Below are 16,024 nucleotides of genomic sequence, written 5' to 3' on the forward strand. Positions count from 1 at the left end.
GCACATTCCTTACTAAAATAGAGATACATCTTATAACTTGAACGTCTGTTACTTAACCAGCTAAAGATCGGGGTGATCTGACCTGTGATGCGTCTCTTTACATCTCTTGCTGTCCCCTTTTCTGACTAAATCCGTGTTCTTGCCTCTTCCTGTTTAATTTAGTGAGTCATGTAGCTCTAAATACTAACACTGTCATTATTCTCTAATTTAATTCATATACATTCTACAGCTCATTTGATGTCATTAATGTCAAGATTGCCTGGTCTTCTACAAGCAGTGATTCATTGTCATAGCACGTACATTACGATGTTTGTGACAGAATTTTCCTCATTTATCTGTTGGCATTAAAGGTTTTCTAGGCAAATCTATTGTCTGTTAGTACAATATTTAACAGGTCTATGAACAGAAGCTTTTTTTATTATTTGGTGGTAATTACAGAGAGTTTTTGAGCAGGTTCAGGCTGTGTCAAAGTAAAAGGGGAGCTGTTTGTTAATGATTGATATTTGTGTGCTTTGCTCTTTTTGTGTATGGCATTTACTTTCTCTTTGATTAAAAAGATAACTTACAACATCAAAATTAGGCTGTTCAGAACTAGGCAGTATTGAGCAATAGATTCAGATAATGCAATAGTTGTTTTGGGAGAACTTTCTATCTAAATCATAAATGCTAATGGGTCATAATTTTGGTCGCTCTAATCTTGTGATGTCAGCTGAATGTCTTGTAGCAAAGCACCTTCATTTCACTCTGAAAAACATCTTGTGGTTACCTGTTGTCTTAATAGAATCCAGGTCACCCTCTTAGATATACTCCACAATGTGAACTGAAAAATGGTGAGTTGGGAGGAAGACAAGGAGTGTAGTAATCTTTAAATTTGAAGTTTTATGCTCTATTCTGACTTAATTTATTTGTATGAGCATTAACTATTATCTTAATCTGAGTTTAATATATGTATCATTGAAACTTCACTGGTTTTCAGTGTCTTCACCAGATGATTGCTTGAGTCAGCTACCCTGGTGCCCACTTGAGAACAATTAATCAGTTCTTGTCATAAAACATCCCTAACTGGTACAGTTACAGCTGAGAAATCAAGAGCAAAACTAAATGATTTTTTTTCTTATTTTTTATTTCCTTTTTTTATTGGTATGCTAGATAGAAACAATGTAATTTGTTAAGTGTTTGTTAAGAAGTTACACTTTTGCTATATGTTATCAAGTCTGTACATGAAGGACTTCTACCAGCAATTAATGACTTTTATTTCTTTAATTCAGCTCTATTAAAGAATCAATTCTATTTGAAGTACTCGTACATGCAAAGTCCTTCCTAAAGTGGTAACTGTGCAAATCTCATGGCTTTGTAAGGGCATGCAAAGGAGAATGTTTGCTCTCCTAAGGGTATCTAGTTGAGGGCCTTTTCACTGTAAAAAATGACAAATTGAGGGAAGAAATAAACAGGAACATTCATGGAAAAGAACCTGACCATTAGCAGTGAGCAGAACAAACCTGGTCAGTCAGACTAGTTGATATGAATATGTGTAGTGGGGGCCTGTTTATTTTTCAGCAAGATCATCTAAGGACCTGATCAAATTGATAGCGTCTGCTCTGGATCCAGCACTCTGACCTGGAGGTGTCTTACAAGATTGTACTGGATCAGAAGACTTGGATATAATCTAGTTTTTAATCAAACAAGAAGCTTTGATTCTAATTTCTAGCTTGTAACCACCTCTGCAGATGAATAAATCACATCTGAACTCCTATCACTTTTGTTTTAGCTCTGTTTCTGCAACCAGACTTCTGAGTGTCCTCTCCCTCAGTTCTTCAACATATCATTTCCTGATCCTTGATGCAAAGTTATCTGACTAACAGCTATGTAAACTAAAGGCCACGTCCTAGCAAGAATCAGAGGAACAATGATAGACAGAGGAATCCTGGTAGTCTAATCAAGAGAAAATCTAATCAGTGAAAATTGAGGCACACAGAACTGCTGGCTACTCCTAAAATGGTAAAATCCACCAAGGTGAGCCAATGGAAGAAATTTTGGTGGTTTTATAAAACAGAACACACTTCAAACCAGTTATTTTGCGCATTGAGTCCCAGAGGTGAAGGGACAGTGAGTTAACCTTGCATAATTTAAGAATTACTGCTTCTTCTCTTCTGCATTCCAGGATTTTTCTCACTCCCATTTCCTGATGTATCTTTTTACAGCTGCCAGAGATGACAGTTCAGAGCTTATCCTTTTTCAGTTCACTTGCTTTAAGGTACTGTTGGCATTCCCAATGATATTTTATAACCCTTGCAGCAGTGGGAATTTCAGAACTTAATTTCTGATGTCCTGAACGTTGCTTGAAGAAAGTGCTTTAAAATTAACGTGGGAAAAAATCAGCTTCACTTTAAAATATAAGGTCAAAGAACAAACAATGCTAAGTAGCTAAATAATTAAGGCAGGGTATGACTTTTTCCCTGAAGTGGGAGAATCCAGCTGCTACTTGTAAGTAAATCAGAAATTTAATCTGATAAATACTTTAAAATATGTTCTAATGCAAACAAGCACTGAGTGTAGTACATTTTTTCCAAGTATTAGAATTTGAGCAGAAAGGAGGAAGGAGACTGACTACAGTCCTTTTTCATAGCAGTTGAATGAGCAAGTAAACGGTTTAAAAAAACTTATATTTTTTTTCTGAGACTAAAAGTCCCAGAGGGCTGTTTTTGATCACTGACTTAAAATGATTGCCAGAAATCCAGACTGAGAGAAAAAGAAAAACGTGTGTTTAGATGTATACAGAAGTGTTTAGATGTATACAGAAGTGTTTAGATGTATACAGAAGTGTTTAGATATTCACCCTCCTATTCTGTTTAATCTAGTTTTGTTTGGTTTTGGTGGTGTTGGTTTTTTTTGCACTTGCTCTTCATTTCATAACAAAAGGCTTCTTCTCCTGGGATGAACAACCATGAAGCCACTTCAATATAGAATATACTTGAAAAAAAATTTACTTTTTGGTCAGAGCATATATGGATTAAATTTATCTCTATCCTTAGTTTTCGGGTTTGCGTGTGTTGAAAATAAGCTCTGCTTCTCTTGATGTTTCTGTCTATTATGGATTTATATTTCACTACATTTGAACAGAAAGAAAAGTGAACAAGCCTTGGACTGTTGGGAAGACTGGGAAATGACATCTGGCATTTTAAATTTGCTGCTCCATTAAATCAAATATTTACCCTGTGGACCAGCAGAATTGTATTAGGATGGTGATACTCGATGCACTCAGACAGCAATTCTTTTCTTAGGGTGTTGAGTTGCTGTGAAGGATTCTCAGGAGGGTTGTACAGGTCTGCTTCATTAAAGGTGCTGTGCATTTGAAGGACTCATTCCTTTTGCTAATGGATTTCTTTGTCTATACTGAATTGACCATAGGCTGATAGAGACTAAGTAGTGCTGATAATGAAGTACTTGGAGCAAAAGGGGGTGTGCTCCTTTTCAGTCTTATCTGTACCTTTGAGTGGGAATTTTTGTGTGGAGTCAAGGAAAACAATGAACAAGGTGTGACCACAGAGCTCAATCAGTAATTTAAGCTTTCAAGGAAGTATGGACATTTTCTGACAAATTGGGTCTAGTATCCTTCTCAGTCCTTACGTTTGTGCTTCTGCTCTAATAGTTGTTTTGATTTTTCTAATTCTTGAATCATGTGTAACAAACCATGGTGCAATCTCTTTGTCCTCATGCAAAGAAAAAAGCCACCTGTAAACTGCAATCTGAAAACCATGCCTGTTGTTGACATTCCAGGGACTTGCCGCAAGGAATGAGCTGTGCTGGCAGTGAGAGCTCAGCAGCTCCTGCAGCACTAACCCATGTTTGAGTGACACCTGAGGTGGTGTGAGCTAGTTAAGAGAGCTGTAGGGAGCTACAGCAACTGAAATATGCCACAAACAACTTGATAGAGCTTTTTGCTGGAAGTTCAGCATGGCTGTGTCTGGGGCAGACTGATAATTTTGTGGTGACAAATTCGTTTAAAGGAGATATATATATATATATATATATACACACACACAAACACACCTTTCATGTGCCTCTAGTAGTATCTACCGTAGGAGAACACATATTGTTTTTGATAGATGGCAAAAAATAATCATCATTAGTGCAGAAAAAGAAATAGCAATCCTTACTTTTGGGGATATGCAGTAGCCTTGGAAACAGAAGCAGAGGAGGAAAAAGAGTAAATTGTAAATAAGCTTAACTGAAGCTTCTTGGAAAACATTTTCTCCACTTGGAAAAGTTGGATGTTTGCTGACAGACCCATCAGGGGAGGACACCATTTTTGTGAGATGTCAGCTACTGGCTTCAGGTTCTTTCCCATTCCTTTGTGTGCTGGATGTGTTTCAGCTGCTTTGACTGAGGCCAAGTCTTTCTCTGTAGACTTCATGCAAGTGCTTGTTGTTTTATTTTTAAGGTCAGATCAATATTGTATTTGAAGCTTAATTCATAACCTGCAAGAAAGGATTAGCAAGTACAAGAAGAAAAAGGGATAAAATGTAACATTCTTGTTAAAGAGTAAAGATGTCTGGCTTTCAAAGCATGACATGGAGGCATTAAACAAGTGGCATATAAATGGAGAAGCTGAGGCTGTAAAAGGAAACCTGTCAATGCTATTGTTTGCAAGACATAAAAAAGCTACTATCCCATCATAAAAAATAATCAGGAAACCTGTGTTTCAGGTTATTAGGAAATGAAGTTACATCAGGAGCTCTGGAGGGTAGGAGAAAGGTGGTGTAGTAGTATACTCCCCAATGGCCAAATCCATATAACTTGAGGAAAAAGGACAACAAACCACATATTTAAGTCAAGATGGAACATTTCCTCTTTTTAAAAATATTTCAGTATCATCCTTTCAATACAATTGTTAGTAGCTCAATGGAGAATTAAGTTAAAAGAGATAACTATTTCAATGATAACTCACTGTAAAAAAAAAAAAATAAAAGTTTTTGCAAACATTAATAAGCAGTCCCTCACAACAAATCTACAGAGTTCCAGATGCTCATACTGTAATTGCAGCAAATTGCATGTCTCACTGTCTTCCTTTTTCTCTGCATCAAGTCTGTCATGCTGCAAGGTTAATGTCCTGAGGTTTCCTAATTCTCAAAAATATGCATGTCTAAGGCTGAGGTATTTCAGGGGGGCTGGTGAAAGTTCAAGTCATAAATTTATAATAGCTTTTAAACTTGTAATAAATACATTATGCACTATACTTCTAGGCAAGTGTGAATAAAGGCTGAGGGTGCATTAAATCGTTTTATTTTGAGATGTCCTGTGCATACAAGGCATATTATGTACTTAGTATTTGCTTATTACTTATATTTGGTAATGTACATATAATAAATAAGAGAGCCTGTTCCCAATTATATGTATTTGTTGCTTCTATAATAGAATTAGTTTGTCTGCAATTCAGAACTGCTTTTACATTTCCCCTTTTTTTAAGGATTTTTTCATATGTGAACAGATAAATAATTCTTTCCAGTAGTAAGAATGCTACAAGAAAGTTGATTTATAACAAGGGAGAAACTAAAAACATTCCAGGTGTGCTTGCTATGGCAGCATTTCTTTCAGATCTGCAGTCCTGCCACATGTATACATGTGCATGTATGTTTTACTTCATAGAAGAATCTGAAATTCTAAATGCTTCAAGGAAATTTTGTCAAATATGTAAGACATGGCAAATAAAGATACTTCCTAGAAAATGTCAGTTTCTCAAATCCAGGCTGTCAGATGGCTTTCTCTATCTCCACAGAAGTCAGAAAGAAATAAGGAAATTACCTAAAAATCTTAAGTTATGCCACATAACAATTCATATTTTTTCTCCTTTAGTTCTGCCATAAAGCAGTGAGATTGACTTCAAGTGTTCAAAACAGTATAACCCACAAGAATGGACTTTTCAGGCTGATGGAACAAATTCAGATCTTTAGAATGAAATATCCAAATGCATAAAATGTAATGGTGTGAAATACCAAAGACTCTTCCAGACTTTCTGATTTTGTGTAGGGGAAAAGAATGGGTGATTACATTGAGAGTAGAGCAGTAAGTGATGCCATTTCTGATATATAACAGATCATACAGAAAAATATGCATATACTGGAGTGAATGCTCGGACAGGAAAATTAACTTTAATTTTGAGTGGAAAAAAACCCCTATAATCTCATAGATAAGACAATAAATCAATTTAAGAGATTTGTTTTGCATGAGGAGTTCATATCTCTGTACCAAATATTTCTTAATCGAACAGGAAATATTTCCTGCCTTTTGATAGAAGTCAAACTTTTACAAGCTTGCCGTTTTTTCTCTTCAGTGGTAGAAAATATTGTTTTTACAGGTTTCAGTGAGATCATGAAGAAATTAGTCAAGTGAGGAAACTGTCCAGGTTTAAATATTTTGTTAAGCAATAAAAAAGGGAAAATTCTTATAAATGGTGTTTTGAATTTGAAGCCCTTTTTAATCCAGTGTTATTGTTAAGTATTGGGCCAGTGCTAGACTCTTAGTTTATTTATCTAACAATTATAGGTATTATTCTGGTCTGGTAATGTATAAAAGACAGAATATCAGGCTTCCCTGGGTCAACAAAGGTTTATATTAATATAGGCTGTATATATTTCCATTTATTGCAGAGCTAGAAGACTTTAGCTGAACACTTTTTCCTTTCACAAAATCAGTTGGGAACAGGGGAAAGAAAATTTATTGTACAAATACAACCAAATTCAGGTCACCATCCCCTTCATTGCTGGCATATGTCCAGACCATGATGAAAAGCCATAATTCAGTTTGGCACAGAACTTTTACTGTTCTTATGAACTGAAACTCCCTGAAATTTTCATTAGAATGATACATTTGACCTTCTGTCTTGCCCCTTGTCCTTTACCCTTGCACAGCTGACTGCCTTTAAAATCTATGCCTCTTTAATTGATTTTAGAAACTTTGTCCTAGGGACATAGCTTTATAAAATCATTCTTTGCCAAGGTGAAAGTGAAAACATGATATCCAGTGAAAGTTTCCTGGATGGGGATTGCTGAAAGAGTCACTTTAGAAATCTAAAGTAATCAATATACTCTGTATTCTTCATGGACATTAATCTATTGCTTTAAAGACCAACATTTCATATCTTCTTTGCCTGTATAATAAAGGAGTAATGTTTTCCATATGAATGTCTTTAGCTGTATGTTCCTTCACCTTGGGATAAGTTTTTAAAATAGACAGACTGAATCTGGATGTGATCTGAGCAGCTTTCTTCCCTTCACCTTCCTCTTGGCCAGATAATAAATACAAAGTGTAAACACTGATCTAATAAATTATTGATCAGAATTTGGAAAAGCATACTTTTTTCCAATAAGTATTGTATAAATGTTCTCTTCTAGTGTGTTTACATGCACATACAGAAAAGTGTATAAACATATGTATGTATGTTCAAACATTAATGTGTGAATATGCATGAAGAGATTAGTTTCTTAGGTTCAAAAGAACACCTCTTGGCAGAGGAAATATAATTCCTGGTACAAAAGAAATGTCATTCATGAAGAATGAAAACCTGAGATTAAATTGTCACTGCTATAGATTGTGTTCCAATAAAAGCACAACACAACCTGTGCCCATGTGAAAGACTTTGGGCCTTGAGTTAGGCAGGCAGCCTTACCAATATTGATGAGGAAATAAAGCAGGAAGTTAAGACACATTGGAAAGAAGAGTCTGCAGGCTTGGCTAAATGTTGCACTTAAATATTTTGGCAATGATAGCAGTAAAATTGTTGCTGTTCTGTGCTCAGCTAGCTACTAATTATGACATTTCCAGAACTGTGAGATATAATTGTTTTCTATGCTGATATAATTTAATTTCAATATGATTTAATGACCATCTTCTCATATGCACTAATCCAGATGGAACCTGGTTTTGATTATTTGCTTTCCTAATGGTGTGTGTTGAGAAAACTCCGGCAGGTCCTATTAGCACAGCTCTGAACATGTATTTGAAAGTTTTCTCCTTGGAGTTCATGCTAAGTCAAGTGTGAACTACATCAGAGGTGGCTTCAAAAGAAAAAGCATTTGTATTCCCACACAGAGTTTTTAATCTTTTGTACTGCACTTTTGGTGAGCTAGCTGTGCTGTCAGGCAACAGTTGTGGTGATGATGATGAACAGAAAATATAAATGGGCAAGGCTTCTCTTTTCATCAGTTGGTCAGAAGTTCCTTTAGGTTTTTCCTCAGCAGCACCTGATATCTGCTGGATGTCCCACATAATTTTGATATTTTTTTTTTTTAAATGTGTGCAATGTCACTTGTGTTGAAAGAGAAAAATCAAATTATGTGAGCTGTTGAAAATAGTTTCTCTCCGAAAACCTTTAGTCCAGGATTCTTTGTTGTTTTCCATAATGGATACCTGTCAGAAGTTTTGATACTGGATGCTGAAAACCACAACTTTCCCTGGTAAACTTTTATTACAGTGGAATCTGTGCAAGAGAGAACTTTTGATTTGTAAGGATGCACTGAGAAGTGCCTTTTTCTGTGACGCAATTCACTGTGTTCAGTTAGCAGAAAGGAGATGAATGCATATCTATTGCACTGGCTGTTCTGAGGTTCTAAAACTTCGTAAAACTATTTGTCTCTTATGGCAAAAATTCTGAATTTTCCTTGCTTTAGTAAAGGATGTGTGAACACCTGGAATGCAAGGATATCTGTTTGAGGATGTTTCTTGGTGCAAAGATATGTGAGATGTAAGTGCACTTCTATGTTCATCAGAGATCCTTTCTTATATTCAGTGAGCACTCCTAGTCCCAGGCCTAGTAGGTGACATCACTAAAACAATTTTCTAGATTATTTCTTCCCAGTATCTCTTTTTGGGTGATGAATTAAAAGTTATTATCACTTAGTCTCTCCTCCTGCTTGTTTTTGTTTTGTGGTTGGTTTTTAAAATCTTTGCTTTGGCACTAACTTTCTCTGAAAACTTTTTTTGGAAAGATGTCACCTTCCCTTGAGAAGTCTAAGCCTAATTTTTTTCCCATTATTTTCCTCCCAATAAATACACCCATTTTTGGGGGGCAGAAGATGAGCTGCTAAACTAGCCTCTCAGTCTCTTGTACTAGACCAAGGTCACACACACGAGCTGCTGTTACTCTGAAGTGCATCTCTGCTTGTCTTGTGAAGAAATTATTGTTCATCTGTTTTCCTTTTGGAGATGTGATTTCATGGTGTGATACCTCCCAGAAGGAAGTGATAAATGCAGCTGAACCTGTGTCAATCCTTCTATCCATTTTCTTACGAAATTCCCTCATTTGCTCCTTTTCCCACCTTCAGCCACTTGCCTAAGCATTCCACTGTCAATTTTGTACAGGTACTACATTTTCTTTCCAAATTCTACCTCGGGCATTGCATGGTAAGTTTTATATCCCATTATGCAACAGTCCCAAGAGATTATTTTCTGTTTAATGGTGTTGGTGAGTTTGACAAAGGCTTCATCATTTACCAACAACAGTCTTTGGAGTAGCTGATGCAGATGAGGTAGGCTGTCTCAGTTCCTCACCTCCTCATTGTTAACTTGGGTTATGTGTATTTGACCACTTTTTAGACAGATATCCTTACAGATATGTAATTGGAATTCAGAAAAATAGTATTTTGTCTACATAAATTAATGTAACTAGAAAAAATATATATATACCCCTTGTGTCAAAGCTGTATAGATTTTGAGTGATATTTTTGTCAGACCTGTGCATATATTTTTATCCTGTCTTTACTACTTTTGCCAAGAAGAAAAAACAAAAAACAAACCAAACAAAAAACAACAACAACAAAAACAAACAAACAAACAAAAAAACCCTCAGCAGGGCCAAAAAACAAGAATTCAGATATTCCTTCAGTTTGAATCTATGTTGGAAAAAGGGAAGTAAACCAGTTTAAAAGAAAAAGAACCCACTGTGTCTTGCCATAGCAAGGAAAATGTATGAGCAACCTTCTGTGTATAGGTGAGCTTGTGGCTGGACTTTTGTGAAATACAAGCACAAGCAAAAGAGTACTTATTATAATCAAGAGGATTAAAAAAATTATATAAATGACCACTGTAGCTATTTTATCATTTAGGCTCTGTCGCTTCCTGTTCCCTAATGCTGGCTCAGGAGAGACCAGCACATGGTGTTATATTCATTCTGAAGTGTGTACTTCCTTATTAGAAAATTCTTCCCTTAGTTTCCAAGGGATTTGTAATGATGTACTTTACCTTGTCTGGCTGTACATCTTCCACTGTAGCTGTTATTTTATAGGCTGTATATTTCCTACAGTAAGAAACATTCTACCTCATTGTTTCATTAAGTATTTCAGGTTTGGCAGCTCCAGATTAGTCTTACTTGTCATGACTCCTGTCTTCTAGACATTAATTGTTGTAGAAAGTTGACTGGTACCATTGATTTTTTTTTTTTTTTCTTTTTGCCCTGTGTGCAAGTTCTAATTGTTTATTTCCTGCAAAAGTTGACATAATTAATCGGTAATTATTTCCTTTTCTTTGAGGACAAGTACACCATGATTTGACTTCACAGGTAAGCTGCTAGGGCAAGCCCTCTAAAAAGAAGAATGAATCCAAGTCAAAGCAGTTTTCCAGTTAGCTCTGTCATACATAAACACTAAATGAAATGTAGTCCAATGAGCAGCTTCACTTTAAATGGTACTTTCCAAGGAAACTGGTTTTGTCTTAGTGTTTAGGGGTGCAGGTGCTTTTACCTGCATGCATCTGAAATAATGCATTAAAGATAGACCTTTCTTTTCTCTCCCCAGCTAAGCATCAGCTTGCATCAGCTTGCAGACAAGTAGAGAGAAAAGACAAAAATTTGCTTTTCTGATGTTAAGGAGTAAGATTTGTCCCAGTATGCAAGGAGAGTGGGATGAGCAAAACACATCTAAAAATGGGATGAACAGTACTAGGTGGTCTCAGAAGTCTGTTATCAATCAAAAGATATTTCTAACGTTTCACCTTGGTGTCAGTTGTTTTTTTACAAATAAACACACACATCACCACTGTTTAATAATTGTTTTTCTATCTGTGCTAGTAAATGAGCTGATATATTTAACCTCAAATGTTATGCCTTGTGGCTTTAGTTTAGTGTTACAAGTTTCAGTAGAGGTATTTGGTGTTTTTTCCCCTCATAGTAAATTTTCTGAATAGGTACTTGGATTTCCAAAACCATACTGAATCACTCCCTTTCAAACTTCTCTTCACAAATTTTATTTGTGTTTAAGTGATTCAACTTTAATTTTAAAGAGTTAATAGATCCAGGCTGAGGCAAGGTTTATTTTCTTTGCAGGGGAGCCAAGCTCAACAGTATTTTGGGGTTTATTTTCCAAAGCAGTCTTGGTTGTCACCATCGAGTCCTCACAGCACAATGATTCCTTCCAGAGAGCCTGGCTTGAAGCTATCTACCCTACATAACTCCTTATCTATCTTACAGGCTGATATCATTGTTACTTAATTCTCTCATAAGGTATTGGCTTGTGAATCAAAGACTTGGCAAGTTAATTTTAGAATCACTGTTAACTGTTACCTATAATAATTTCTTTTCCCAGTCACATTAAAAAGGGTACTTGATTTATCTTCTGCCCTTTGGTAGACTCTTTGAAACAGTGGGAGTGAACAGGAAAACAATCAAAGTTAAAAGTGAGGGTCCATGACAGATGAAATAGCAGTTTACAAATAGCATTTCTTGAAGTCTTATTTCTGAGAGTAGATTTTTGAAGCTCCACCTGTCTTCTCTCTGTAATTGTTTCCCACATAAAATAAAATGTGTATAGGCCAATTGTAGATAGAGACAGCTGTTGGTTTTATTCAAGTCTATTAAAATATATTTGAAAAGAGTGGAATTAACAGAACAGCTTCATTAACCTAGAGATCGTACATGCAACTTCACTAAAGACTCATTAAATGCCTTTTGAAAGCATTTAGTAATAGAGTAGTAAGAGGCAAGAACAGTTCATACTGTTGTTTATGAGGCTGAGGTCTGCAACGAGGTGGAGACTCTTTGAAACAAGAACCAGAAGCAGCTTCAAACCTCAAAAGCTCTCTTTGCGTTTACATTAGACTCAAGTGTGACCTCTTACAAAAAAAGCCTTTTATGCCATAACCAAAAGGGTTTCTACCTGCTAGCACTTCAGCAGTACTAAAACAACTGGAAGATGATTGCTGACTTCAGAATTGATGTTTTTGCTTTCAATATTAATTAATAATAACTAAAAAGTTAGAAGAAAGTTTTGTCTATTACAGATGGCTGTTGCAGAATCCTGGTGAAACAATGCTAGATTTTCCTCCCAATTTTTTTGACAGAATGAGGAAGCTTTTCAGTGAAACAGGAGGGCTTCCCATGAAATAAGAGTTTCTACTCAAAGGTTGGTGTTTGATCGGATGGGAATATATCTCAGTATAGGAAGATTTCAGCCTTTACCTTATAACATTTTGGGGCATAGCCTTATTTTTTTAATATAAATATTTTTACATTCTTCCACTGGATCACAATGCTGTCAAGAACACCCAGACTGCCTTTCAGCTCTTGACTGGCTTGTAAATTATCAGAGTTCTGGTGTCTTTTAATTTTTAACTTTCTAAACTCTTTGAAAGTCTTTCTTAGATTCATAAGCCTTTGAATTGAACTTAGACACCATTAGAAATAGCTGCATTTCATAGCTTTGAGAATTGTTCTGAAGAGTCTGGGAGTAAGGGGCCAACATAATTTCATTTTGTATCTGCACAGGGATGAGTCCCAGTAGACCAATTACCCCAAACCCGTGATCAGAGAGACCAAGAAAGTTAAACACTGCTATAAAGCATTTATACATGTAACCCAAGTGCAAGAATGAGACGAGAGGGAATGTACACTGCTCATAAATTAATAGACATGCAACTACAAAACATAACTGCAGTGCAGTACAATATAATCTAAATATTCTGAGTCAGAATAGCTATGGTTATATAAAGCTACATCCAACAGATGGCTCAGACAACTGCAGACAATATCATCAATAAATGCTGAAATAAATGCTAGTTCCACACTAATTCAAATGGACCAGGATTTAATTCTAAATATATGCTGAATGTTTGCTTTCTTAGGAAGCCTCAAGGGACTTGAATCAAGTGAAATTTTACAGTACCACATGGTGTTTCATTTCAGCACATGTGAAAACAACTAGGTGCAAGTAACCTAAAAGAATAAGATTTCATAAAGTGTCTTTATAGGCTTCCATTTTATATTGAAACATGTAAACTTTATCTTTTTTGCATAGTTTTAAATAGGAAATCCAGGTGGAATCAAATCTTGTATTTCACATCTGCATTGAAGCAGAATGTCATGAGACTACCTGAATTTAACCTATTCTAAATTCACTACACTAGAATATTCCTGTTTCATTAAAAAAATTATGCAAACTGTGTCTGAAACAGGCTTTTCTGTCCAGTTACACAAGGGCCCTGTCTACAAGAAAACTGATGGCGGGCAGGTAGTGTTACTCAGCACAGCCTACCAGCATGCACTTCTCAGGAGCTTCCTAAATTTATAGTGTCTTTAATAGGTTACAACCCTGTCAAATTCTTTAATTACTTCTGAATTAATGCAAGGTTTTATTAGCATCCTGCAGCAGGGATGCAAAATGTCTTTGTATTTGTAATGGCAAACCACTTTTATTTATTTTTGAATTTTTGTATACTCATTTTAATTAACTTGTTTTGGTCAAATTCTTATTAATTTTTAGTGCTTATTTTTTTCTTCTGAGAAGCTTGAGGTTAGTCACATAGTCCTGGAATATTGATAATTTTTATTTTCCTTGCTCACATTTTTGTATCTTCTGTTTCTTAATACAAAGCTAACAAAAACCTTCATAGAGATTTAGAAATTTCTATAACATTCTATACATTTGTACAAAAATCCCACCATCTGTGGGATTGTTTTAAATTTTATATTTGTGTAATTTTAAGAATCTCTGCTGCAAGTGTGACCTAAACAAAATGGCTAGTCCTTGTTTTTACTACACTTTTAAGTGCTCTTATTACTTTTTTGTTAATGACACTGAATGCCTAATGAACATATTGAAGACTGCAAAAATTCAGTGAGGCTAATTAAATTTTAAAATGGGAATCGTCAAAAGAGCAATCTGGAGGGAAACTAACACCCCTATACTGAAAACATTGCTCATACTATTTGGCAATTCTGAAGTCTTCAGTAGTTTTTCTTTATCAACCTTCTGTCCCTGTTAACTCATCTTTTTAAAAATAACATGGAGGATAGTAAATGTAGCTGATCTCAGTTATTACAGTAATGGAAGCATGCTGTTCACAGCCGTTTATATTGATTTTATCATATTTATATAGTACATAAAAAATGGAGCCTGCAGGTTTGGCATGTCAAAATTGCTTTAATCTTGCAACAATTTTACACCTGGAAGGCCAGACAGCACTAGTCAACTTTTGCTGCAATTTTATTCCTAATTTATTTTTTCTTCTGAACATTTGTTTTTAATTTAGCAGACTTATTATACACAGAGGAGCACACCACCCACAGGCTAAAAAATGGGAAATGTGAGAATGCTGTGAGAATGTTATCTTGGGAGTGTGAAATGATGGAAATACTTTTAGGAAAGAATTAGGAAAGATTCGGACTGAAAACCAGGGACTTAAAAGGGTAGAGAACTGGGATTAGCTGGGGAACGTGTTGCACAATGACACTTGTGATCCTTGAAAGGATCCTCCCCAAATTAGGAAAGGCAGGTAGGCTGAGACTGAGATCTTTAGAGCTGAGACAAAAGAGAATCTGTACAAAACCTGGGATAGTGGAAACTAGATGAATTTAGATGAAAACAATGTCTGAGCTAGAATGAGGAAGCTGGGACAAGAAGGGATAACAAACAAAGAGCAGTCTGGAGGTGAAGACACCTGGCGGTGGTATCGACTCCCCACCATGTGAATGGTCTAGAAAGTGAAGTGGAACCTCAGTACCCAAGTCATGTCACTTCTCCGTTTTGACAGACAGTGAAATTTCTTGTTTAAAACTGTCTCTAAAGAACCAATTTGCTTTCATTTCATGTAGGTGAAAATTGCAGGACTGATAGAGTATGAAAGGAGGCAAAAGAAGATGGGATCCTCTGAAAATCTTGGGAGAGTCCTGTTCTTCACGTTAGCTAGGCGTGCAAAAAAGACGCAGTTACGACACTGCCTAAGACTTACCTGAGCAGTGAAGCAGTTATATCCTTGAAGCATCTCCCTGAAGAACTGTGAGGTACACTAGAATGTTTGTCATTATCTGAGGGTTATGTAGTCATATCTCCTTTCATTTTTTGAACAGTTTTGCAGCTGCTGTGACCTACTTAAATGATTTTTGTCATGCCTTCTACCCTGTCAAGACCAATACAAAAAGTGACTTTTGTTTCTGAATTTTGCACTCCAGTCAGGCTTGCTAACCATGAGAAAAAATGATCTTTCAGGTCATGAGGTCAACCATGTAGTAGCCAAAAGGTGAGAGCATCTGCAGTCCTATTTCCATTATAAAAACAGATCTTTAGGCATTTTCAATCTGATTTCACCTTTGCTGCTTAAGAAAATCTTGCATGGAATCACTGAATAAAACACATATTCAGAAAACTAAATGCATTTAACTTTTAGACTTCTGGAAGTTGAGCAAGTGCCAATTCATCTGCAGTACAGATTAGTTTTCTCTATTTAGGAGCCACTCCAATATTTCATGGAAAAATTATTGACCTTAAGTGCATATTGTTGTCTTAGTACTTTTCCCTTTGAAGTGGACAGAAGTCAATACTAAGGACTTCTTGTTTCCCAGAATAAATTGTTTTTGTAAGTATCTGAGGCTAAAAATACTTGTCTCCAATAAATAAGGAGAACTTTTGCAGTGAATTCAGCCTTTTTGTCATTGTTGTACCTTCAGGATTAGGGAACATTTCATGCATCAGGAAGAAACTAAAAATCTTCAAGCAGCTGTACTTACTGTTTGCAAAAAAATAAACTGGATTTCTTTAAAACA

This window comes from Apus apus, chromosome 7 (genome assembly GCF_020740795.1).
Source record: "Apus apus isolate bApuApu2 chromosome 7, bApuApu2.pri.cur, whole genome shotgun sequence".
Lineage (NCBI taxonomy): Eukaryota > Metazoa > Chordata > Aves > Apodiformes > Apodidae > Apus > Apus apus.